General features: G+C 47.8%; 1 protein-coding gene across 11 annotated transcripts in view; it reads left to right on the top strand.

Moving 5' to 3' along the window:
* The window catches only part of plekha5 (pleckstrin homology domain containing, family A member 5), a 167,034-nt gene that overhangs the window by 63,315 nt on the left and 79,290 nt on the right, over positions 1-24,429 (top strand). The window contains exon 1 of one of the 11 annotated variants that reach the window (XM_061252989.1): positions 1,354-1,444. The exons of 9 other annotated variants lie outside the window; for them this stretch is intronic. The gene's annotated coding sequence lies outside the window, so the exon portion shown is untranslated. Of the gene's footprint in view, positions 1-1,353; positions 1,445-20,783; positions 20,999-24,429 lie in introns of those variants that run through there. One more of the 11 variants, XM_061252988.1, reaches the window with a different exon arrangement.

Here is a 24,429-nt window from a genome sequence, read left to right as displayed (position 1 = left end):
AAACCGAAAGCCCCAGAAGGCACCTGTGGCTCATTATAGTATTACCACATGCCATTTTTCCTTCTGAATTTTCCCGAATGAGAAAAGTGGAATGAAGTCACATTATGAAGGTCACACCACCGCTGGAGTGTGACCGCCAGTGGGCGTGCGCTAGCACGCTGTGAGGAAGAGTGTGGGTATCGCTAGCACGCTGTGAGGAAGAGTGTGGGTTTCGCTAGCGTGCTGTGAGGGAGAGTGTGGGTATCGCTAGCACGCTGTGAGGAAGAGTGTGGGTATCGCTAGCGTGCTGTGAGGGAGAGTGTGGGTATCGCTAGCACGCTGGAGAGGAAGAGTGTGGGTATGTTGTTAGTGAATATGTTCTGTTGATACAGTCTCGGAAGTACCAGCCCTACTTTCTGCCGAGGAGCTGCCAGAGGAACAGAATGGTAAACGGACTGCATTTATATGGCGACTATGGCTTAACCATTCACACTCACACACCCCAACCAGCTCATCGGGATGAATTAGGGGTTAGGTTTCTTACTCAAGGACACGCTTTTTGCCCAGAGGGCCTGCGATCGAAATGGTGACTCTCGTGTTGCCAGACGCTCGTTCTGCCTCCTGAGCTGCTGTCCTTAACAGGGGAGGGGGGTTAGTGTGTGCTGGGGTGCTCGCAGTCTTAAGCCTTGCTGTGGTGTGTGTGTATGTGTGTGTATGTGTGTGTATGTGTGTGTGTGTGTGTGTATGTGTGTGTATGTGTGTGTATGTGTGTGTGTGTGTGCGCGCACTCGTGCGTGTGCGCGCGCGGGTTCGTTCGATCCGTCCCTCACCTCAGGCAGTTTCGCCTGCGCTTGTTTCTCCGTGTAGCCGTGACCCAGTTAGTGTTCCCTGGGTCTAACCCGCAACCCCCCCCCCTGGCTGATATTGGTTCAGCTCCACATTCAGAGCTGTGGGGCTCCGGCCGCCACCCGGGGGTCTGGAGGAAATTGAATAGGGGGGGTGGGGAGTGTCTCTGTCCCTGCCCCCTGCCTTTAGATCAATACCCATCCCTGGTGCTGTGGATTCATCGCACAGTTGGTGCTTTCAGATTGGACCCCCCCCCCCCCCCCCTCCACCCAGCGCACATGCAGGGCCCGATCGGATTCACAGAACTAGGCCATAGCTCCGGTAGAGCCGAAGCTGTCGCCGCTCTTAATTGCCTACTGAGCATGCTCCTCACCTAGGCTTGTGTGAGGCATCAGCAGCTCAGTCTCTCTCTCGCTCCCTCGCGCTCTCTCTCTCTCTCTATCTCTCTCTCTCTCTCTCACTCTGTGCGGTGCCATCCTACTGTTCAGGGGCAGGAGGACAGCTCTGAGTGTCTGTGCTTTATGTGATGGTTGCTGGGAGCAGCAGGGGTGTAGAGAGGGGCGCTGCTTCAGAAGAGACCTCGCTCTGAGACCGGGCTACAGCGCAGGCTTCTCCACTGGTGAGCACCGTGCCCCTGTGTGGGTCTGAGGTTCTGCGTGTCGGTGTGCCTTTGTGTATGCATGTGGAGGTATATGTGTGTTTGTAACTGTATGTATGTGCATACCTGTTTGTGTGTGTTTTTGTTTAACTGTGTATGTGTGTGCATGCTGGTGAGTGTATGTGTATCTGCGTGTATACCTGTGTTTGTGTATGTTCATGGGTGTGCACCTGTGTGTGTGTGTGTGTGTGTGTGTGCGTGTGTTGCACACAGTTGACATGTTCTCTGGGTTGTAATAAACCCTTGTCCTCTCTAGGTTTTGCACAGCTCAGTGCACTGTGTGTGTGTGTGTGTGTGTGTGTGTGTGTGTGTGTGTGTGTGTGTGTGCGTGCGCGTGCATATGTACACACCCGCGAGTCTGTTATTTCTGTGTCCGATTTGTCCGCGGGGTTACTGTGCGCTTTCCTCTCGCAGCACAGTGTTCAGGTGGTTCAGGGCTGCTGCTATTCTAGCAGCCTCATGGGAGCAGCCGCTCAGATGTCACACGCTCACTCGGTTCCCTGTGACTCCATTGATCATGAGAGATTTTAATTGAACCCATATTGATGTGCTGTGGTGGTGCTCAGCTAAAAGCAGGCTGGTTTGTACACTCGCTGTGGAAATATCCTGCTGTGTAACCCGTCTCGCCCCCCCTTCGACAGGTGCGCTGGCCTCCCTGCTGGGGGCAGGTGTGTGGATCGCTTTCGGGTCTGTGATATTTTTATGCTCGGCTAGCTGCTCCTGGTAATTCGTGCCTTTGCTCAAGGTCTCCTGCAGTGGGAAATGCACCCTGTAGGGATTTGTTTGAATGTGCTGAGAGGAAATCTCGAATGAGTTCGGATTATAGTAATGTTGTGCTGTAGCTTGGTGGCATCTGCCAGTTCTTAGCGCCTCACAAAATAGGAAATAGTTTCGCTTTGAGTTATATTTTTTCAGTTATGTTTGAATGCAGACTGGATATTTCTGAAGCCCACAGTATTTATTTCATGAAAGGCGGTTGCATTAGCTAGCGCCTTCATGAATGTTAGCATTCACGCTCGCTTATTTTGAAGGTGGGGATGTGCTGTTTTACATTTTGTCGGTGCTGTCTCCTTGAAAGCGCATTCGTGCTCTGTGCCTGATGCCGCTGTTGATGCTTATTAGCTGGAGGGGAACTGACAGGGCTTTCTGTACCATCCTTGGGGACAACAAATTTCAGCGAAAAATATTACATAACGGAGCTTATGTACCACATTCTGAACCCACGCCCTGTCAGATCCGGCCGGCCAGGTATTTAAATTTTTGCTGGCCTCATCTTTTTGTCCCTGTCTGTCTCGTCCCCTCTCTCTCCCTCCGCTGCTCTCCATCTCTCCCCATCTCTCCTTTTCTCTCTCTAGCCGTCTGTGTAGAACAGATGCGAGCAATTAAAAAACAAAACCTTGTCTCCAGCTTGTCCTTGTAATCGATTTGAAAGTTAAAACAATTTCAGGAAAGTGAAGTGGGATTCGCAGCCTGATTATTTCTCTTATCACGGGTTGCAGAAATGTGTTTGTGTGCGTGTGTCTGTGTGTGTCTGTGTCTGTGTCTGTGTCTGTCTGTGTGTACGTATGCGCATGTACCTGCATGTGTGACATCCAAATCGCATGGCTGACATTCAGCTAATTAAATCGTTACAGAAAAGCGGTTTAATTAACACTTGAGAAAAAATGTGTTTCTGACGTTGAATGTGAGAATGTAGGAGTTGTACGAAAGCTCCATATAAAGCTGAAAAGAGAACACCTATAGGAGGAAGAGCAGCACACACAGTACAGAAAATGACCTGGAACTTTCTAGATGCACACGTAAGGGAGACTGAGGAAACGCAGAGCCTGACAGCCTCCTTTTTAATCCTCTCACTTCTCATTAACCACCTTCCAAGTTGGGTATTGTCAGGGGCTGATTTTTGTTCATGTCTTCCTGCGTGTAAATAGCCTATCACAGCAGCGTCTGCCTTATCCTGAGCTGGCAGAGAAGTAGCTAATCCATGTCGTCTTCTTTTCCTGAAATCATCCCCCTGGGATGATTAAACTAAACTAAACTAAACTAAACTAAACTAAACTAAACACTAAACAGGAATGCGTTTAGCCCCCTTTAGAACCCTTGGGAGTCTGTGTGAGCAGTTTCGTCAGCGTTGGTCCTGGTAGCAGACAGTTCTGTGGCCGTTTGGAGATTTGCGTTGCGGATGTAACAGAAGCCCGTCCCCTCCGCGTGTGGACGGCTTCAGACATCGCGGTCACCCGTCGCAGAGCTCCGGAGCCCGGTGATAAACTGGTGTCGGGTTTCTGCCGGGGCGGGGAGAGACCGGGCGGGATGCTCCACGCTTTCGGGGGTGGTACGAGGCCAGGAAGAAGGTCTCGTGTTCACCTTCAAAGAGGGACAGGGTTTTTATTGAAGCCTTCTCTCTCTGTCTGTCACGGGGCAGTTTCTTTTTAGTGGAGCTAAATACAGCTGTCTGTCGATACATAAAAACAGCCAGCCAATCAATGATGGATGGAGCATAGTTTCTTAGAAAGAGAGTATGAACAGCCAGCCGTTGAAACAAGCCTTGTGCATTCATGTTATTTCCTCACACGTGAATTGTACGATGTACGTTTGAGTACGTGGAGAAAGACTGTATAAATACTTGCACTAGCTGGTGTCTAATGGAGCAGGAATGGACTGAAGAGAAAAGTGCCACCAACGGAAGAAAATTAACTTATAGAATGATAAAATGGCTGATATTCAGTGTGCTGAGGTGAGCAGATGTATATCTCTACTTCAGTCTATAATTTAGTCCGCTTGCACGCTTTAAGAGGCTGTAGTGGAATTTATGTATTAGATTTTGAAAATAGCCCCAGAATACTGAATGTTAATCTAATATTAATCTTGGCTCCCCAGCCACTTGTATACTGCACACCAGAGTGGATGTGTATATTTGTATGAATGCATAGTTTATTATATCATATATGGTACGATATATTACGTATAAATTTGACAATTTTCTTGCACAACATAATAAATTAATGAAAACCTTAATTCTCTTGCTAATGCATTTTCAGCAACCCAGACCACCGTTTTTGGCTCATGGTTGTGTTTGCTTAAGGCTCTGTGCTCTATGAGTGCACATGATTAAATGTATGTCTGTAGACAGGTGTATGACTGCGTGACTAGATGTTTATGTGTGAAATATGTGTGTATAAATGATGTTTATGTGTGAGTGGGCTTGATTAAATGTGTGTGAGTTTAGATGTGTGTGTGTGTGTGTGTGTGTGTGTGTGTGTGTGTATGTAGATGTTTGTGTGAGCTCAGGCAGTAGTAAAGTAAGTTGTGGCATGCACAACATAGCCCTCCATTCCTGCGACCTCTGACCTTCCTTTGTGAGCGTGTGCAGGGCTGGAGGAAAGCCAATCCCTCTGATCCCTCTGAGTCGGCTCTCCCATCCCTACTGCACTGCCTCTTCCTGCGCTATTACATCACTTCCTGCCTCGAGCACCCAGTGCTGCCAGCGCAGCTGAATAAATGAATGAATGAATGCTGCATTCCATTAGCAGTCAGTATTATATTCGACTCTTTCCCTCTTTCTGCCTGTTACCCCCGGCTTCATTTCTGTCCAAGAGCTTGGGAGGGGCGAATATCTGCACTTATTGAGCGACCCACGGATCCACCCTATTTGCATTGAGTGATTCTGTTTTAATGAGCTTTCCTGTACAGCTGTGATCAGACAGACGTGGGATCCAGAGCCACGCCTGGTAGATCCCTCACTGCTTACACTGCTTCGCCTGTAGGGGGCATCGTTCCGCAGAGGGAACGCACTTTCACCCTCTCCTCCGTTTCATTTCTCTAAACTCCAGCACCAAAGAAAATCGGAATACAGTTTTCACTGATGAGCAGGGCTTATTCCCCCAAGTAGCCCAGTTTAATTTGAATGTTTTCTCATGTGGTCATTGGGGCTTGTAAAGTTTTCCTCTGCGAGGAACCGCTTTGCTGGAAGAAAGTAAGAAGGGCTTTTTTCTCATCTCCGGTTTTTGCCTGAAGTTCCTCTTCTACGCTTTTAGTTTTTTTTATGTTAACAACTTTTGGAAATTCTCTGGGTGCTCCCTGGTGTGGGCGCCCGGGGCTGAAGGCAGTGGGCGATTCAAATGAGCCTTCAACTCTCCTCCTCTTCCTCCCCGCTGGGATGTACCTGCGCGGCATGCCCCCGCTTTCATTCCTGCGCTCTTGTGTGTAAGAGTGTAAAAGGGAGACGCTTGCCTCCGAGCAGCCCGGTCAGCTCAAAGCTCCACACTTCAAAGCCCCCGCTGAGCTCACAGAGGGAGAGCCAGGGGTGGGGGGTTTGGGGTTGGGCTGAGGCCGTTCATCAGCTTGGCTGCAGAGCGCACTCCCACAAGCCCTTTTGATGATTTTACAGCGAGGCTGGGGGAGCGCTCTTTTACCTGCGAGAAAGAGCTGACTGCAAAGTTCGCTGGCTGTTTATAGGAGCTGTTTTGGGCTTAACGGGAGCTGTCTCGCGTGCGCTTTTTGAGCGGGGTGAGCTCTGGGGTCATATACAAAGTCATGCGTTTGCGTGCGTCGGTTTGAATCGAATGTCTGGGTATGCTAATCGGACATTGCTAATGCTGCTTGCATACTGCAAAAGCTGACGGCGAGTCGGTTGGCACGGAGTTTCCTGAAGATGGAAATTTGTTGTTGGAAAAGATTTGATTGATGCTTGCGGTTCTGCATGAGGAAAGCAGGTCTGGGTTAACTTGGGCGGCGTGCACATGAAATCCCCTTTAATCAGCTCATTAGTGTAGTAATGTATGCAGAGCGGCCTCGTTCCATATTCACGAGCTGGGGGGGAGAGGAAGTCTCTGTTACGGCTGTCAGACCCGCGCAGTTCCAGCGGTGCGTGGTGGCGGGGCGGGCCCAGGGAGGGAACGGAATCCGATTAGCTGGACTTGATAGGCTTTCCGGAGGCGGGGGAAAGATGCGGTGCCTCTGCTGCCTTATCGATGCCCCTGGAGATGCGGGGACAGGGGGGGGGAGGGTGTTAGCTGAGCCGCACGTTCTCCCGTGACAGAGGGATCCTCCGCCTATCGGCAGCGCCGTATCACCATAGTTACGTAATCCCGGGCCCGCAGGAGCTGACGGTCACGTGACCAGAGACGGCGAGGAGCCGGCTGTCATCACACGCACATCACACGAATACCCCCCACCCCCAACTCGCTGGAGCTCTGTGAACCAGATGAAGGGATGGGGGGGGGGTCTGGGTGCTGTTTGGAGTGGGGGGGGGGTGGATTGTTTCACACAAGAATGCTTCACCATTGATGACTGGTGTTTTGACTTGCAAACACTGGAATTTCAATCGTAACCGCTGACTGTAGGGTTTTTTTTTCTCTTTTTTTTTCTTTTTTTTAAGCCCACCAGATCCAGATCCAGCCTGCCTTTGTTCCCATGCAGAGCTTTCTGAGGGCTGGTGTTATTCACGGCTGTGTGCTGGATCGCTGTGCTTCGATCCTCACTGTTCCAGCCCCTTCTGGGCTTCTCTCCTTCAGTTGCCCTTCCAGTTATAACCTGGAGGTTTGGATACCCAGAACTGTGCCACCAATTACTCTGCCTACTCTAGCATTAAACAAAGTTCAGATGCTGGTTATTGATTTTCAATGTCTAATTAGTACCGGCCCAAATTTTTGGCCCCAAACTTTGATTATGACCGTTGGTGCATAACTGTCTGAAAATTTGTCTGGGTTGAACTTCCTGACCGCTTCGGGCAAAATGGTTAGCTCTGTGTGCTATCCATACAGATATAGTCACAAAATGCAAGTGGTACAAAAAACACATCCAGCTGCTTGGGCATGACCCAATCATGGAACTTCCTTTCATACTCCAGTCTTATTGTTTGAGCTACCACACTTGCTGTACTGCAGAACTGTCCTGGCCTGTGTGGGCAGATTGCTGGTACATGTAACACCTGAAGCAGTCTGTACTTGACTGGTGCTTTTTTGTTTTTTGGTTTTGCCCACAATTTTATTACATTATTGCTATAGTACATGGCTGACTGTTATGGAGCATACCTGCAGGTTGCGTGGCCAAAGATATCATTAAATGTGTTGCTCAGGAGAGCATTTCTGGACACTTTGGTTTATTTTAGCTTTCTCCAGCGAACGGCCCCTGTTACCAATTTCTACTGCAGTGTTGACCTGTTTGAGTTTTGTTTTGTATTATTTAGGAGGTGGTACTGATGCAGTCATTGGCATGATGTTACAGCATCGTTCTTTCACTGAGGTTTTTTTTCCTTTGGCATTGACTTTGTCTTCAGCGTTTTACCGTACATTGCGTCCTTTCAGAGTTTGAAAACATGTTGACTGCACGGATATTGGACTGTTCTCATTGAAGGCCGTCAAGTTGTGCAGCAGGTTGGGTCCGCCCCTCCCACGCGTTTCTGACGGCGGTTAAATGACGGGGCCGGGTTCTTAGCGAGGAATTTAACTTTGTTTTCATCGTCAGGGTAACATCCCAATTTGCACCACAATGTAATCCCATCAACACTGCCTTAATTACGGAGCCCAAAATAACTCCCCCCGCGCAGCAGTTCACTCGTTATGAGCTCCTCTGAAATTATGGGAAAATCTGCTTAGCTTGCCGAGCTGGTGGCTCGGGGGAAAAAAAAACGCAGATGGACTTGGTGAAGACGATGCAGAGTCACGGCGTTAGCGAAGGGAACTGATTAAATGAGCATAGATTCATCACACTTCCTCACCACCGTTTTTTTTCCATTTAATGAAATTAGCATTTAGGTTTTTTTTTCTTTTTCTTTTCTCTATCTAAGGTGGGTGGGAGGTCAAAGGATTAATTGCTGTTTTAGCGATCAGCCGATCAGACTGCGTTCGCCCCGGAGTTGGTTGGTAGCGCGTGCAGGTTGGTTGTATAGTTAGCGTTCGACACTGATTAGGTCAGGACCTTCATTTGAGCGCGGCGTTCTGAATCCGCCTACCCGCTTGAATTAGGGCGTCCGTTTAGCAGTGCTCTGACAGGCTAGTCGTAGCACAGCTTTGTCACCATAATAATTTCATTTTAGTTGCCGACCTTTCCTGCTGTAAAATGTATTTAACCAGGAAATTATGACCAACATGATTTTACCGGAAAGATGCAAGAATATTCTTATTGCTTCAAGAAAATATTTGTACACACTCTTTTTTTGAGTCTGTGAAAACCCTCTCCTCTATCTGTGAATCCCTATCACCACTTCTCTTTTTCTCTCTCCCTCTGTGAATCCCTATCACCACTGCTCTCTCTCTCCCTCTCTGTGAATCTCTATCACCACTTCTCTCTTTCTCTCTCTCTCTCTCTCTCTCTCTCTCTCACTCTCTCTCTCTTTCTCTCTCTCTCTCTCTCACTCTCTCTCTCTCTCTCTCTCTCTCTCTCCCTCTCTCTGTGAATCTCTATCACCACTTCTCTCTCTCTCTCTCTCTCTCTCTCTCCCCCCCCTCCCCCCCTTTTCCCTGTGAATCTCTATCACTACTGCTCTCTTTCTCTCTCCCTCTAAGTGTAGACCCTTGGGAAAAACCACTCGGTTAATCACATCTGTGCTAATGACAGAAAGACAGCTCCCAGCCACACATACCTCAGGTCGCTCCCTCTTGGACGGTCACGGTGGACCTACTCCGTAGTAGTGGCATAATATTTTTACCATTTACGATTTTTCATACAATATATTTTATCATTGAATACTTCCAGTTCATAATTTCTATTCTCCTTTGAGACAAATTACTTCTCTTTTCATTGGCGTTTTGCCTCCTCTGGTTACAGAAGAATTGATTTCTAGCACTTACCGACCTCAAGATAGGGACACAAATTATGCGCTGATGTCATCTGTTCTGTGGCTCCTCTCGTCCTGAAGTGGATCTCATAGAAATTAACACAGACACACACACACACGCACACCAATGCATTCATACCCAGCTTTGACCTCACTTCTCACAGCCTTGGCAATTTAGGAACATTTTGCTCAGCTTCAGTCTGCTGGAATACAAGTGGTCTTTCAGCTGTGCAGCTTCATTTCTCAAAAAAGGATATCCATTCATTAAACGTCGCTCAGAGGGCTGTGTGTGTGTGTCTGTGCCTGTGTGTCTGTATCATGGGTACAGCGTGTGTGCGTCTGTGTGTGTGTGTGTGAGCACTGGTGTTAGCTGGGTGCATGTAGTAGTGCGTATGTGCACTGTGCATGCTCTTGGGGGGCTGCGTGCTCACTGTGGACCCTGCCGTCGACCTGGTTTATTCCAGACAGACGTTCTCTCAGCCTTCAGCTCCGTTACAGCGTGCAAATCGCTGGCACTTGCGAGAACACCGCGCTCCCGTCACCCTGATGTTTTTCTCAGGGTCGTTTATTTATTACAGCCGAGACGACGGCAGCCTCACCCCCCCCCCGCCCCCCTCCCGCTGTTCAGCGCTGTTCCCTTCCGCACCTCCCAGCCCCTAATCTCATACCCCGACGTGTGCCCTCTGCTGACTGACGGGAGGTGCGAACGTGTCGGCGAGCTGCTGCTCCAGTTCCCCCTCGTGAAAAGGCCGACGGACGAGGGGAAGTGATTAATGGCGGGATAATGGGGCAGCAGGCGTTTGACAAATGAACGCTGGAGACGTACCCTGTGGGATGCTGGGGCCTGGAGCCTGGCGGGGCGTGAGGGGTCTTGACCGGGCAGACATCCCTTGGCATTGCACCAGCCCGTCACGGGTTCAGTGCATCAGTCTCTACGCTGGCAGGTGTAGACAAGGGCCTGCCAATGGACTTTGGGCACATCCATCCCAAATGCACAGGCGTAGTAGGCCTCAAAAAACAAGGTTTGCAGACTCACTTGATGCTGCAGTGTACAAGTCTTTTCTTTTGTTCTTATATGTTCCTGTGACCCAGCACCTTGTTTTTTGGTGTGCATTTTTTCCCCCTCTGTCACCATAGTAAGCCTCGTAATAAACTGCCTGTCAGTAATGCATACAGTAGGTCCTCGCATAGAGAGGCCTGTTGGTAGCTTGGCCTGCATGTGAGGATTGGTGGACGGCAGGAACGGGGCGGGCGGGGGGCTTGGAGAACAGGATGGGGCCTAGGAGACGGGAAGAGGTGGGGGATTTTGGGGGCAAGCAGCCACACGTGAGCCAGCGAGGACCCCACGCTTACCCTGCCCGAGTCGGCCGCAGGGACGGATTAGCCCCCTTCGAAGCGCGCATCGATCCTCTGGGTGGGACTGCGCGGGGAAAACGCTCTGGGCTCTGCGGGGGCTCCCCTCACCTGGAGGATCTGCGAGGATGAATAACGGTCCCCACTGGGAACACGCTCCTCACAACCTCAGTACAGTCCTTCGTGTGTGTGAAGACAAATGAGATCCAGCTCAATTAGACCAAATGACTTGTTGAATAAGCAGGTATGTCTGTACTCAAACTGTAAAGCAATAGCCCTTTGATTTTTCCATAAAAAACTTAATAAAAAAAAAAGAAAAACCCTGTACTATCTATTCTTGCATTTAAAGAGTACGAAATGTGTAATCTAATTTTCAGATTTCAATAAAATGTAAGTTAACCTGAAAATTAGCTTTATTAAGCTGGATATCTGAGACCGCTTGTATGCCCTGGATATTCTGGATATTATTTTTGGCTGCCCACAAAATGATTTCACTGCTGATTGCTTAAATATAAAATGGAAGATTAGTTATGCAATAAACCTGGTCTCCAAATAAGTAATACCAAGCCATATATCTAATACTCCAGTAGGCAGTATAAAAACTCATAAAAATGTAGTGTGTTGTATGTTTGCTCTACTGCACTGCATTGCATTTACCTGAAGTTGTGCATCCAGCCACCCTACCCTTTCTTCTAGTCAGTTTTGCTATTTGCTTTTATTTAGTATGGGTCTCTGAAAATCCACTTGTAGACAGACCACACCTTAATGAAGAACAACAGGCACTTTGTCCATAAGGCATTGCTTCTTAATGTGCTTATAATAATGATAATGGATTGTATTTACATAGTCCTTTCATCTCAGGCTCTGAGGACTTTACAGTAATGGTGTGTGTATGAGCTCTTTGCAACTGGAACAAATCTTTGTCTCCATAAATCATGAGTCAATCAGTTGAAGCAGTTCATCGCTGAAATTAATTTACGGCATCATCAATATTCATAAACGCAATCGTAGACGCTGGAGAATTCGGTAAGAGAAGCATGCTGTGATGTGACTTCTGTGTTCAAGTTCTCAAAGCCCATATTGTCTGCCGAATCTTAGGATGTCATTGAGAAAATGTCCCCGCATTGCCTAAATCCCCCTCATATCCGTCAGCATGAACACCTGTCTTTACCGTCTCTCTAAGGTAAATATTTCCCTGAGATCCATCCAGCCCAATAGCTGCCATGCTATCCTTTCACAGCCCTATTTCCTGCCCTGTGTTAGTCAGAGTAACAAGGACGCGTTTCACACGCCTACAGCATTCACATGGCAGTTCGGGAAGTCGAGACGACGGATTTGTGCCCGTTTGGCCTGCAGTCTGTCGGAAGCCTCAGACACATTCAAAAGCTCATTCCGGAGACGGGTGCATCACGCTACATCACGATTTACTGCAAGTGGGTGTTAATTATCGGACTTTTTATGAAAAGAAGCTCGCTCCTCGCTGGTCTCCGGGACGTAGGAGCCCCGCCCCTGGCTCTCTGCAGGTGCAGGTGTAGCCGTGACAGTAATGGCCTCTGGATCGGTCTTCCGCCATAGCGAGAGCAGCGCTGTGTTAAATCCTCTACCGCTCTGGGGAGAGGAGCTCCAAGGTTCTCCCTGACAGTACTGTTAAAAGTGCTTCACACCAGGGTGACTCAGTGGCGCAGCCTGCAGAGCACTGACCGCATGCTCATTGTGAGCCACGACGTCAACGGTTCGAATCCGACCGTCTGACAATTTGTCGCATGTCTTCCCCTCTCTCTCCCCCCCATTCTTCCTGTCTCTATATACTGTCCAATAAAGCTGAAAAAGGCCTAAAAAATATCTTTAAAAAAAAACCAAAAAAAAGTGCTTCACACCCAAAGTGCTCCTGGTCCTTTTTCTCTAATGCTGGGATCATCAACTCCGGCCCTCAAATCCAAATCCAGCCCTGGTTTTCTTTCCTCCCTGGTAATTAGTGCTGCTGATTGGCCAGACTGTCTTCGCACCTGACTCCCAGGTAAAGGGAGAGTGGAAGAGCGTCAGCAGCCTGTGGTTCAGCGATCCCTGCTGCGTTAATGGGCTGCTGGTTGGATATGAGCTGGCGAGGGCGGGCGTGCCGCTGTACGCCGGAAGCGTCTGGAAAAAGCCCTCAGGCGAAACGCGTTTGACCGCGTCAAGGTGAACGAGGACACCGCGGGGATCTCCACGCTGGGTTCGTTGCGTGTCTGTGTAATTGGGTCTCGACCAACCCAATTAGCGGCTCTTACATCTCTGACATGGCCACTCTGGTGGTGTGTGTGCGTGGGCGAGTGGGGGGTCTTGTGTGTGTGTAATGGCAGTTTGTAGGGGATCAAGGCGTTTTCCAGCTGACCTGCTGACCACTGCCCTGTTAATGAGGAGATAAAGAGGGAAGCACATGCGCTTCAGAGCCCAAGTGTTGTGCATTCAGCATGTGTGCACAGTGCAGGAATCTGAGGCATCTGCGGTCAGCCTGATTAAGTGCTTGGGTTAGCTATGTGTGCTGGCTTCTTCCTGACTCCAGAGAAACGTCTCTTTCAGTCAAAGTTATCGGAGGGACTATCACATTACTGTTCAAGACAAAAGTGAGACCCAAAGCTTCTTGCAGCCAGACTGGAGCTGCGATAAAAACTAACTGGGGCTATTAGTATTGCCGAATGAACGCTGCCCTGTTTGATATTGCATGCGCTTTGTACGGCAAAACTGTAGTGGGGAACCGTGTGGTTATGTTACAGAACAATGTTTTTTTGACAAGCTCTGTTATTTGATTTCTTAAGTGGTGGAAATCAGTTACACACTCACACACGCACATTCCATGCATGCATAATTCACAAAACCCAGTGAGCAGACATGTTTAAGTTTTAATCAGATGGTGTCACAGAGAGTTGTCTTATGTAATCCTGGGCTGATTAATTCAGTGCTGAGATGCTGTTGATTGAAGCATGCCGGGCTCCTGTGTGCTGTGCTCCTGTTATCGATGATGTCATGGCAAAGAGCTGTTCCTCCCCTTCCTCCGCCCACACACACTAACACACTCATGCACACACGCACACAGACATACATGCAAACGCACATGTTCACACATACACGCACATGCATAAACGCATTCATGCACACATACTAGCTCAAACACGCACACACACGCACGCAAACGCACACACGCATACAGACATACACGCACACACATACATACATGCATATATACACACACACACCCACACACACACCATCATTGGAGTGGGCTTGTGTTAAAAGCTGTAAGTGAACACCTGGGGTGGTTTGAGCAGCAGGTTCGTCGGTAAACACACGCGTGTCCCGCGCGCACATTGTCTGGCGTAATTACAGATATCGGGCCGCTTTACCTCTCCGCGGCGGCAGAGCTGTCATGGAAACGCGCGGCTCCGTTTGTGCCGGATGGAAGGGGGTGTGAGTTTTGCGTGGGAGAGATAAGGATGAGGCGGCCCCTTCCCCGCATGCACCGCTCTCCGCTCCACTCCATCTCCAGCCCCGGCTATCGGCTGGGCTGCAGGCATCACTCAACGATCTCAGATCAGCGGGGCACTTATTCAAAAGCCTCACCTGCCCGGCCTTCTCCCCCCCCGCTGCCTGGCTTCTGCTCGTAACGTCACAGTCTTTCGGTCAGACGCGGGCATTTATTTACCGCGCGTTGTCGCGGAAACGGGAGGATAAAGCTTCCGCTGTAAAATGGCGGACATTCCGAGGTTGACGCCCCACCGCTCTCCTCAGCGGTAGAGCACCATCAGCACAGTGTACGCTCGCTTCAGTGCCGTAGTTCAAGTGTCTGTCGATTGGCTTGTTGCGTAACAATTTTCAGCCTACTTTGACACAGCCGTGTGTGTGCCGGGGAGGAATGAATGAACGTGGGCGAATCTTGCAGGTTATACCCCTACCCCGCTTGACTCATCCAACACAACAACCTACACCCCCCTCCCTCTGAGAGAGACCACAATGGGGTCTGTCTGTACAGCACATACTGTACAGAGCTTAAGGCCGCTCCGGAACAAACATAAATATTACGGGTTTTACTGCAATGCCATTTCCCTAATCCCACTACCATTAAATATGTGTACCATGTGAACTGGACAATTAAATATTCATGGTTGATTTTGTTGTGCCTCTTGAGGGGGGGGGTTTGCAGGTGGGGGGTTGTGCTGACGTTGCTGTTCTTACCAGTGTTATTTTGAATGAAGGATTCTAGAGAAGATGGCTGAATTAATAATTTAGTGTGACTGGTGGAAGAGATGGAACGGTACTCTTCTCCTGTTAGTTCTCACTTTGTGGAACTCCGGATTGTAGCTTCCAGAAGCTTTTAGTCTCAGTGTCTTCTTAAACGGTAATGGTGTACTCCCTCAGATGAATTCTACGGACAGAAATTTTCTTTCTCCTTCTTGCATTTTGTCCTGTTGAGTAGCTTACTGTACAGTACGTGGGTGAAAAGGGTAACATTTGGTCAACTGAATGCGTTCTCCCTGAGATGCAAGCTCCTGCTAATGTCTGGCGGTCCAGGATTTTTAATGGCAGCCACGCAACAGGCTGTCTGCCACATTATTACAGCCATTATAAAGCTTTTTATTGCCTCTGTATTTTCACTGAGGGTCTTCATAAATGGTCCCTGCACTTACCTGAAATGAGCTTATTCCTACTGTAGGTCAGCTCTACTGCTTGATTGCATTAAAGCATTGTCCTTAGTGTGGGGCATTCAGACTGTAGGGTTCTACTGTCACAGTTTTTTCCAAGGAGAGTACACTGACGCATCCCAATTCGTAGATATGCGGCGCCTACATTATTTTTCCCGTTAGCACGCATCAGTTTCCAGGCGCAACTGGCCCTAAAATGGGAGCATTGTAGCGCCCTGGACTGGCATCAGTAATGGAGGGCTGGATGCCCAGAGTGGCCCCTCTTCTGCTGTCAGTGGACTTGTTTTTAAGTAATCGGCACATAGGTGACGGGACCAGGGCTGTTTGTGTGAGCAGTGTTTATCGCTAATGACCGAAGCGGGTGGTCTTCGGATGGCCGGTTGGCATGGTCCCGTTGCTGTGCCGACGCTGGGTTCCGGACCTCCGCCGAACTCCCACACGGCAATTTGACGTCAAGCCGCAGTGGTGCGGAACATCTCACCTGAGCTTGTTCTCGATTGCTCTCTTTCTTCTTCTTGCTCTCGCTCTATCTCTCTCTCTCTCCTCTTGTTTTGCGCTCCCCTCTCTTTCTGTCCATCTGTTTCTTCCTCTGTGTGCTAAAGGGCAGTGTAAATATCACGGCTGACGAGGCTCGCTCACCTGTTGTCCTGGCAACGAGGGTCCAGTGTTCGGAGCGTATCTCTCGGCAAACACTGCGCCTGGAAAACAGGTTTGCCGGTGTCCAGCCTGCCCCGTGCTCTCTTCAAATAACAGAGAAGGCTGTATCTCCCCCCGCCCCCTATCGCAAGTCACAATTAATGGTGTTTACCTCCGAGGGCTGGCTGCGTTTGATCACCAGGACAGTTGTTTAGTTCCTGCCAAGGCATTAGGCCGTGGTGTTTAGACATGGGGTACGCTTCTCTCAGTGACCTTGGGGCTGATTAACCTCAAAGGTTCCTTAGGTCAGATGACATTCTCTTGGAATGGCATTCAAGAATCCCACTTAAGTCGGCAAATTTACTGACCTTGCCATTAACCCATAATCGTTTTTGACCGTAAATATGTTGGCCACAAAGTATTCCAGCTTATCAAGGAATTCTATGGCTCACCATAAGCAGTCCAGTGATGTGTGTGGTATTTTAAGTAAGTTGACAATTACTTAGGAAACTTTCTTGCTTCTTTGCACACTCCATCTTCTGATCTAAAAATGAGAAACCTACATTTTCTGTTCCAAATGTGAAATTGGACTATTTTGAACTATTTTGGGGTTACAAAGCTAAATCCCTTCAGGTTTTTAGCTGGGAGCTTGTATACCTTCTGCTGTAATGCTGTCCTTGAAGTTCTTCTCTATAAAACTTTGCACATGTACAGTAAGGGCATAACCTTATCTTGAAAGATCAAACATTATCATGGGAATTGACTCTGAGCAGAGCAAATTGTGTAAATACTGGGCCTAAGCTTCTGAGCTGACTAGGCACTGCAGGAGATAAGTGATGACTGAGACAAACCAATCTGTGATTAAAAGCATAACCGGCAAAGTAAATTGGTCATCTTCATCATGTCTTCCAGTGGCATCCCCTTGGGTGCTGTTGAACCCTGCACTGAGAAGGGTGAGTCCACTCAGTATCTTTCACCTCAGTGAGTCTACCCCAAGTACACCAAGTTCCCTCCCCCTAGCCAACCCACCCCGTCCCACTCCACCGCTACCCACCTCTACCCATCCATATCCAAACCCCCCCCAAGCCACCCTTTCCCACCCATACCCAGCCCTACCTGCCTGTTCTCCCTGTGCTAGGTGCAGCAGACACGGAGCGGGAGCGCAGTGGCCGGGGCTCTTCGCGGTAGTGAGGCCGTCGGCGGCGGCGCTCCCAGCGCCTGGGCGCGGCTGTGTGCTCGGCGCGACCCCTCCGCCCCGTCGCACGGCGCAGACTCTCAGAAATGCCGCTCCGTCACTATTAGGATCGCAGAGGGCGGTGGGGTTCCCCCCTGCTGTGGCCCTCCTGTCACTCCAAACGGCAGTCAGACAGAAAGTGTTGGTACGTGTGTCTGAGCGAGCGAGTGAGGGAGGGAGAGTCCCAGAGCAGATGGTTGTTTCTTTTATTGAGGAATGAATCTATTTCTAGACATGGTTACGTATAGTGACTGGTGATTGGTGAGGGAGACTTCATGAACCACACAACGGGTTAACTGTCACAGACTTAGCTTTCCCTTGCAAAACACCCTGATTGCTTCACACCGGTACGAGTGTTCCACACAACAAATGTTAAGTCTCATATCAATATTTAATCTTCAGGAGTTATGCTGGACTGCAGGCATATTTGCATCATCTGCCACAGTCAGGCCTGCTTGTACACGGTTGCATGAAGCTGTCTGGGCTTTCTTCCCTCCTAGTTCCTGAGCTCATAACTGGATATGCTTCTCATGAATGATTGATCACAGTGCCGGATCCTGAATCTCAGAATAGTTTTACTCTTTTTGACAGTAGGGCTGTGGTTGGAGGCAATTGCTCTAGCAGAGCATCCCTCCTGATTTTTCTCAGGAAAAGAATGACCCCTGTCTGCCCTCGTCTTCACGACGTCAGTGTGCAAAAGAAGAACCCACAAACCCACTCGCTTCTTAATGATGTTCTAGTTTATTTTGGTAAACCTATTGTTTGGCCTATGTCTCTCTTACTGTTCTTTTCTTATTTCTCATTTCCCAGCCTCATAATGGATTTCTTAACTTTCATTGGCACAGCTCTGGTCCTCATGTTAACAAATGCCAGTAGCACACTCCAAAGGCAATCAAAAGCCTAGAATCAAGACTAGATACTGAAAGCTTTTTTATACCTTCACTAAGAAATTGATTGAACACAGCGGACTAATCTTAGACACCTCTGGGGGTTTTGTCCCAAATATTATGGCCCCCTGAAATGGGGGGGGGGGGGGTTGTATTAAAAGTGAAACACACTGTGAATTTATAAAAAATACTCTTAATAAAAACTGAAAATCTCCTCTTTAACCGCATTCCAATAATACAAGCCTAAAATTGTGTACTGTAAAATCAAGAAGAAATTTTAAAAAGTCTGTCCCAAGACTTACGGAGCCTAGTGTATAATAAGTCACTTCTCTTGTCTCTGTTAGATACAGGTTTAGGATGATTGTGTGGCCATCTTCTCTCCTTTCTGTCAGCCTGTAGTATTTATGACAGCCATCATGTCCATGTTGGTCTCCTTTGACTCGGGCTGCTCCTGTTCTATATGCATTATGACCGAGCTGCACTTTGGAAACCGTGACCGCTCTTCCTGGCTGTGCCCTACGAGACGTTTCCTCTAATCTCTGCGGTCCCCGGCACTCCGGCAGATGATGGATCTTTGTCCTTTGCTCTCCGTCACGGAAAAGATGGGGGCGCGTGACGCAGGCTGCCCTTTTAAGCCTCATTAATCACAAAGAAGTGGGCAAGCCAATTACCGCTCCGACCAAAACCAAACACACGCCGCTGCCTGATGCCTCAAACCTGAATTAAGTCTGTGGGAATAAGAACGTTTCTGTCTGGAATAGGGGCACGTGAACTGGGAGCACTTCTGCTGGGACATGCGACAGATGTGTTTTTGGATTTCCCAGACTCTTTTGGGACGCGACTCCCAGGGGGCTTCAGCGACCCCCATCCCCCCAAACAAGTCCAACCGCCACATCAGAAGAAAGATCAGAGCCGCTCTCCCAACTCCACCCATCCTCCCCCAACAATATCAGGTTTCCAGCACAACTGACTGACCCCAAAACCTCTTCAAAGAATGTAGTGTCCTGCCTTGCCGTGGAGTTGGTTAACACCGTTTTGTAGACTTTGTTTAAGTTTAAGTTGGGATTCCCAACTTTTTTGAATTTTTTTTTTTTTTTTTACTTTGTTTCCCAAAATTGTCAGGTGACCCTTTCCTCAAATCAGGTGACCCAACATGGGGTCACGACCCTCTGTTTAGGAACCCCTGACCTGGCTTAAGTTGTTGGATGGAACCCAGAGATCATACTTTCCCCTGACCCTCCCCCATCTCCACCCAAACTAAGCCCTCATTCGCCACGGATTCCTTTAGCAACTCTCACTCTTATCATCATTACTCATCACATTCTCTCTTCCTCCTGTTTTATAGCTCATTAAATCCCTGTAGATGTTTCCCCCCAAAGCCTCAGCACATCTCAGTCACTACTTTACCCTAGTTACCCCACTATTCCATTCGTTCACAGCCACAGGTTAATCAGAAATGTCTAATGCTATACATTTCTGTAAGGCATTCTACTCTTCATGAATCTGAAATTCATAATTGAGTTCGAGGAAGATGCCCCAGTGGACAGATGGGTTTATTACATTAACACCAAAGCCTTAGGATTTTTTGTGGTTAAACTGTTAATTTCCTTTTTTCTCGTCTGAAATATGGTGTTAAGCAATCCGAATATATTGCCTTCATTGTCAATGACCCCGGACAAGCTAATCTGTCATCTGTGCAATACATGCCTAAAATTATATTACATTATAATGTGTGCACAGTTATTGCTCATTAGATTAGCTTTAATAGTTGATAATCTATCCAAAAAAAAACCTGTCACTTTGTGTCATCTGAGTCAGGGCCGAAATTAGTAATGTGTAATGAGGACATAATTCAAGTTGTCTACATTGATAAGCTCAAGAAAAATTAAGACATTCTTGTGATCCGCAGTTATAAACGGCAGTAGCCGGTAAGGTGGGACACCATAGGCAAATGACCTACATGGAGTTCGATGAGTGCACCATTTTAATGCAGCTTCTCCAAGGGGCAAGACCTCCCCACCTTTCTCACATCCGTTGCTTTGGTTCAAAACTGGGAATACAGTCAAGTAATATTAGCCTTTTCGACATCCTTTGTTCCTTTGTTTAAAAAGTATAGTCTATATACAGTGTGCGCATGTGTGTCTCGGGAGACTGTCTGTCTCCGGAGCTGTGAACTAGCCGCGGTACTGTACTGTATTGATATTATGGTTCGCAGACGACAGATGGCAGGGATAAGCAATTCAGAGAACTTGATATTTCCCGGCTATCGTGGCTTACAAGGTTTCCGAACGCAGGTTTTCTTTCCTTTTCGCGGGCTTTGGTGGAGATGTAAATTAGGGTGAAGGCCGTGTGGGAGCTGTTCCTTTACTAGCATTGACCCACGTTTCGGTTGGCCGCCTCGGCTGCTGCGAGCACCCGCAATTTTGACAGGCTGGCCAACCTCGTTTCCGAGAAGCGCCGGAATGGAGAGTGCAGTGTTTGCATTGTCTTTTTACCAGGCTTTAGACACATAAAGAGGGGTTATTGCGCCCGGCTTTCCCCTGACTGTTATTGTTTATTATTTCGCTTCATCCCAGCCCCCCCCCCCATTTTTGTTGTCTTCCATCCACCGATCTTTGAGTGTAGAGAGAAAACAATCGAAGCCACTTTTTAGTGAGAGCTGAAACGTGACATCACGCGGGTTTCAGGTTTCAGCTTACTACAAACGCGGGCACACGCATTACCACACGGGGAGGCTGACAGCTGGGAGCGAGGCTTTTCCTCTGGAGCTCCGCTATCAGAGCACACTCCTGGGAAACTGCTCGCAGGCAGCGCGTATCCATCCCAAGGCTGACGAGCGCGCAGCCTCACGGTGATGTTCGACAGCTGGATGACGATTTGAATTCTTCCCCGCTAAGTTATTCAGTGCATCCCTGAATAGCATTTTTACTCCTCGCTTTTGCTAATATTTTTATGGTAAGTCGCCCATCATTGCAGTTTTTCTGTCTTTTCACGTTGTCTGACTTTGCCGGAGTGCTGTTTGAAGATGCGACGTTATTTATTAACGGCTATTTAAAAGCGGCTTTGAGTTCATATTTCATTGTTTGGGTAGCCGATAGACCGTTGCTGATGTTACCGTTTGTTGTTCAGATCCTGTTATTGCTGATTATGAGTCATCAACGCTTGTATTTTGTATTATGAGTGTATTTTACGTGATTAGTTTATACGTTCATTTTTTTCTCTTCCGTTGGAAACAAAGTCTCGGCTAAAAATAGATGGAATACGCATGTTTTCCTAATCTGTTCTCTTCGGATTTTTTCCCTTGTTGTTTTTTTTATGAGATAGGCTACTGTAAATATAGCCTAGTTGGATCAAATGTTCATCGGGAAATTGTTTTTGTTTTGGCTGTGCTCAGCCGGTTTAATTGGCTGTGTTGGGGGAAATGATGAGAATGCAGCAGCAGCTTAATATGGTTTAATGGGAAAGTCATATTATTGCTGTATGTTATATTCCTTTAGCCAGCTCTGCCTCTTTGGGCTTATTGCTGGCTGGCTGGACACACAGTTTATCCCGGAGCTATTGTTTTATTACGACCCGTCAACTTATCATGCAGATTTCCCCCTCGCTGTTGTCCAATTAACCTTCTTTGACCTTTGGAGGCTTAACGAATAAAACATTACTGTCTGTGGTGTTTTCATTGGAGATGTGTGTATATATATATATATATGTGTGTGTGTGTGTGTGTGTGAGTGAGAGAGGGAGAGAGAGTTTCCAGTACATCTTGCTGAGCTGATGTTCTTTCAGTGTGTGTAGCAGGTAGAGTTGAGTCCTGAAGTGAGTTGGGTTAAATTCTGTTTTCCACACCCTGTTAGCTTTGTGGTGTGTAATCCTGGCCCATTAGAGGTGTAGCGGGTGTGTCAGGGGACTTAGATGAGTGAAATACTGTTAGGCAAATCCTCTGGGCTTCTCAGGTCATGCACCTTAGGGCAGAGGCAACATGTTTGCATTCCCCAGGCAAATGTAGGAAAAATAGTTTTAAACCGCCACCTGTTAAAATGCGGTGGTATTTTTTAAATTGTATTTCAGAATTTATATTTGTGTTTTGAATGTATTTTTTGGACTTTTAATTATTGTATTACTAATTTTAGTTGGCAAATTATCAGAAAGAGTGTTTGTTCCGCTTGGTTAAAATGCAGGTTTGAGGAGTTTAGTGGATTTTGTTACAATCTTGAGAACTCCAAACTGTACTTAAATGTAATGTTTCAGAATACAATGTTTTTGTCCACACAGCTTTTCGTGTCTGGTTGCAAAAAACACTTGTTCTCATGAAATGTGTATAATTTCAGGAGCCCAAATAAAAGTATGATTCAGTGTGCTGTTTATGCTGCAAAGTGCTTTGTAAGACTTGGTCTATTTCCGTTTAGCTTACTGGGTAAGTTCACTTGGCAGCAGATCTCTGGATTTTATCTCAATTAAGTCATTTGTTGTGCATGTAGATAGTTCCATCTGGGGTGGAATTTAATTTCTTTTAAAGCCTCCCCCAGCACCCACGCGTGAGTCGTTGAGTGGTGAAAGTGCCGGTTCAGAAGGAACTCTAATTTGTTTGACAGCAAAGCTGTGTGTTTTCTTTTTTTTTGAAAAGGCATAAATCTGCTGAAGACTGAGCTTGAACACTCCGTGCCCAGAAAAGTCCAGTCAGAGTGCTTACCGACTCTCCATCGCTGCTTCTAGGACTCCCTTGAAACTGAGTACAGACGCGTGTTTATAACATTAGCACTCTAGTGCACTGGGCCGCCTCTGATTCACCAGGCATTACGTACTTTCCTTTCGGGATTCCTAACCCTTCTCGTTCCATTGCGTTTAGGTAAACTTGGTCCCAGTCTGTAAGCTGAGGCCCACCTTTTGGGTCAAAATGCAGCTTTACCCATGGATATGGACTCTGCTTTTACCTGCGCTGCTGTGAACTCTTGGCACTCTCTAAAGTGCTCACTGGATTGTTGTCGAGCACCGTGTACTTTGACACGGAAAAAGGTTGTTGTGGGCCACAGTTAGAAAGAAGCCAGACTTAATGGTTTTGTTCAGCTCCTAATTCCAGTTTGTTGTCGCCTCCTTCCTCTGTTGATATTTCAGCTTCTGCTGGTGCTGACAACAGTTATTTAGACATTCTCACATCCTGCTCGGAGAAATCCCCAACAATAACTCCGCAACCACCAGTCAGGATCCATGACACAGCCCGCATTTGAGTAAAAACAAAAAGCTAAACATAAAGCTTCGCTGAGCTTTGGGTTGCACCACAGAACATGTGTGAGGTCAGCCATTTTGTGTTATTAATACCCAAGACTACCAAATGCTATTCAGCTGGGTTGTACCTACTGTTATTCGGATCGAAAGACTTGTGCATATCAGGTTAGATATACTCCTGCCCTTGCCCTTGACCAAGGCACTGGCCTCAGAACTGGAGTTGGTCTCCAGGCACTGCACTGTGGCTGCCCACTGCTCCTAAGTAACTAGGATGGGTCAAATCAAGAGGACATGCTATCCCACAGAGTTCAATAAAGTATACATCTTATATCTGTCTAATGTATCTCTTAATTGGATGGCAGCCCAGAGATTCTGTTGATGCTGTACTGTGCAGAGTTGCTGTTTCTTTCCTTTTTCTTTGAGTTTATTTTGTAAATAAGTGCAGGCTGTGGTGCCATAATATTGAGCGTCATCGGTTGCCCAGCTAATCTTCTACGTGCAGTAACGATGCGTTCATCCTTACATGTATGTAAAAGCACACACGCTGCTTACGGAAAAGGAACACTGCAACTTTCAAAGCCTCTTTTCCTTGCGACTGGCAATGAGGGCAGGCTGTCCGTCTCAGTTGTTTGCCGTTACTCACAGTCCACTTGTTGGGAATTGTGGCGGTGCTGTAGGGAGCTCTGTGTAATTCAGTGCAGTGACCCGCGGCAGCCTCTGGTCCAGCGCACAGCATAGTTCTGCAGATGGAGCTGTAACCACAGAGGGTCTCCAGCGTGTCGGCTCACTGTTGGCGAGGAGAGGCATTCAGAGCTTCGCCCACCGCTGCCTTTCACCCTCCTCCTCCTCCTCCTCCTCCTCCTCCTCCTTCTTCTCTCCCCTCCATCCCTGCCCAGTGCCTATAGTTTCACCCTCCTCCAGGTGTGTGTGGGCTTTTCTATTTTCAGAGATGAAAATGTTTTTGGGGAACTGCAGTCGACCAGAGGGACATTTCCCACCCGTTTTAGATGTTTTAATTCCACAGGCGCTTTGTGGGTGGTCCACTGTCATCCACTGTAGTCATTATCGCAATATGTTAGCGGTTATTTCTAAAATGTCAGTGTTTTTATCTTAATTTTCTTGTTTTTGTTAGAAATACAGTGATATTGCAGGCTTAGAGCATCTAA

This window comes from Conger conger, chromosome 8 (genome assembly GCF_963514075.1).
Source record: "Conger conger chromosome 8, fConCon1.1, whole genome shotgun sequence".
Taxonomy (NCBI): domain Eukaryota; kingdom Metazoa; phylum Chordata; class Actinopteri; order Anguilliformes; family Congridae; genus Conger; species Conger conger.
The sequence above is the reverse complement of the archived record's forward strand: the minus strand, read 5'-3'. Positions and strand labels throughout refer to the sequence as shown.